We start from the raw sequence: 1,817 nt of genomic DNA on the forward strand, positions 1-1,817 counted from the left end.
AATTTGATCTCTACTATTGCGAGTGTTTCCCTTGAGTAATGCTTCTCTATCGTAATATTTGGCCCGTTTGTAAGCATGCCGCACCAGCCGGTGTGGATCACCTCTAAGAATAAGTCTCTCCTTCAGGGCATCGCCATGTATATGGAAGGATTTCATATCCGTGCAATTGCGCCTGATTCGAAGGAACTCTCCAAAAGGGATAGAATCTTTCTGACAATTGGGGTGGTAGCTTCCAAACTGTAAAATGGTATTTTTAGCAGTAGATTTTCTACATAAACTTACTTGTAGATTGCCACTAGTGCCATCGATGTTAATGTCTAGAAATTCTACCCTGTTGGTGCTCCAATTAGCTGTACATTTTAGATTCACATCTTTCTTCTGTCATTTGGCTGTAAGGAAAATTGAGTTTACAACCCCAACATGGCACCGAAGGCCAAGAAGGAAGCAAAGTTGAAGGCTTTGAAAGCTAAAAAGGCTGTAATTGAGGGGGTACACAGTCACAAGAAGAAGAAAATTAGGACAGCCCCCAATTTCAGGAGGCCGAGGACCTTGAGGTTAAGGAGGCAACCGAAGTATCCCAGGAAGAGTGCTCCTCGTAGGAACAAACTTGACCATTATGCGATTATTAAGTTCCCTCTTACCACGGAGTCTGCCATGAAGAAGATTGAAGATAATAACACGCTGGTCTTCATTGTGGATGTCAAGGCTAACAAACACCAGATCAAACAGGCTGTAAAGAAGCTTTATGATATTGATGTGGCCACGGTCAACACCCTGATCAGGCCAGTCGGCGAGAAGAAGACATATGTGCGTCTAGCTCCAGACTATGATGCACTGGATGTAGCCAACAAAATTGGCATCATCTAAGCCTGCTCTGTAGATGCCGGACAGTTCAGAATAAAATTTAAAAACGAGTTTACATATATATGTTCCCCATATTTCAGGTTATTGAATTGACGCTTGTGTGAATGTCTAACAGACACTTATCGCAACTTATATCTTGTTCTGCTATCTGGATTGGACTTGTGAATTGTAGGTACTATACATACTTGTTTTACACTGGGTGATGGTGATGTTTCTTCAACCAGTGTCCATAGAGATAGAGAGTATCAGACATTTTCTGTTGGTCTCTCTGTTGGACTTGTCTTTCTATAATAAATTTGTAGGATTTTTGAATTGAAGTTTCTTTTCCCCTGAACGGTAATATATAATGGAATAATGTATGTATTTCAGGTTATGCTAGAATACACTCATTAGTGTTTTGCTCGTGTCTGCACCTGATGAAACAAATGAAAAGAAAAAATCGATTTTTTTGTATTGCTTTATTAATGTAGATATTCTTGGATAGACCAGTGTTGTAAATTTTAATATTATTACATTGATAGGTCCCCTGATTTTCTGTCATATCTGCAGTGGTCCTGAGGAAGATGGTGTCTAACACACGTATTCCACCGAAACACGCGTCGACCCAGTGCTGAGTCTCTAAATTTCTCCTTTTTTTTGAGACTCGTAATGTTGACAGGAGAAAAATTATTTTTTCCTGACCATTATCATCTATCATCTTCAGATATTATATGTTGATAGTTGTATGGGAGTGAATGTTTTGTATGATTGGAGTGACTGTATCAGTTTGCAATCAGGAGGACGTTGAGTAATGTTATTGTATATGTATTTATTTTTAGGATTTTGTTCTACAATTATCATGGTTATAAAAGAAATGTACCAATGATATAATGTATTGTATAAGAATGAACTCTTAAAGTGAAAAAAGAGACTTTCTATTTATAAAAAATGACATGCTTTAAACCAAAAAAAAA

General features: G+C 37.9%; 1 pseudogene; it reads left to right on the forward strand.

The window, feature by feature from the left end:
• The first annotated feature begins 420 nt into the window (after positions 1-420).
• LOC147690162 (large ribosomal subunit protein uL23 pseudogene) lies at positions 421-914 on the forward strand (annotated as a pseudogene).
• Positions 915-1,817: the final 903 nt, after the last annotated feature.

This window comes from Lissotriton vulgaris, chromosome 9 (genome assembly GCF_964263255.1).
Source record: "Lissotriton vulgaris chromosome 9, aLisVul1.2, whole genome shotgun sequence".
NCBI classification, from domain to species: domain Eukaryota; kingdom Metazoa; phylum Chordata; class Amphibia; order Caudata; family Salamandridae; genus Lissotriton; species Lissotriton vulgaris.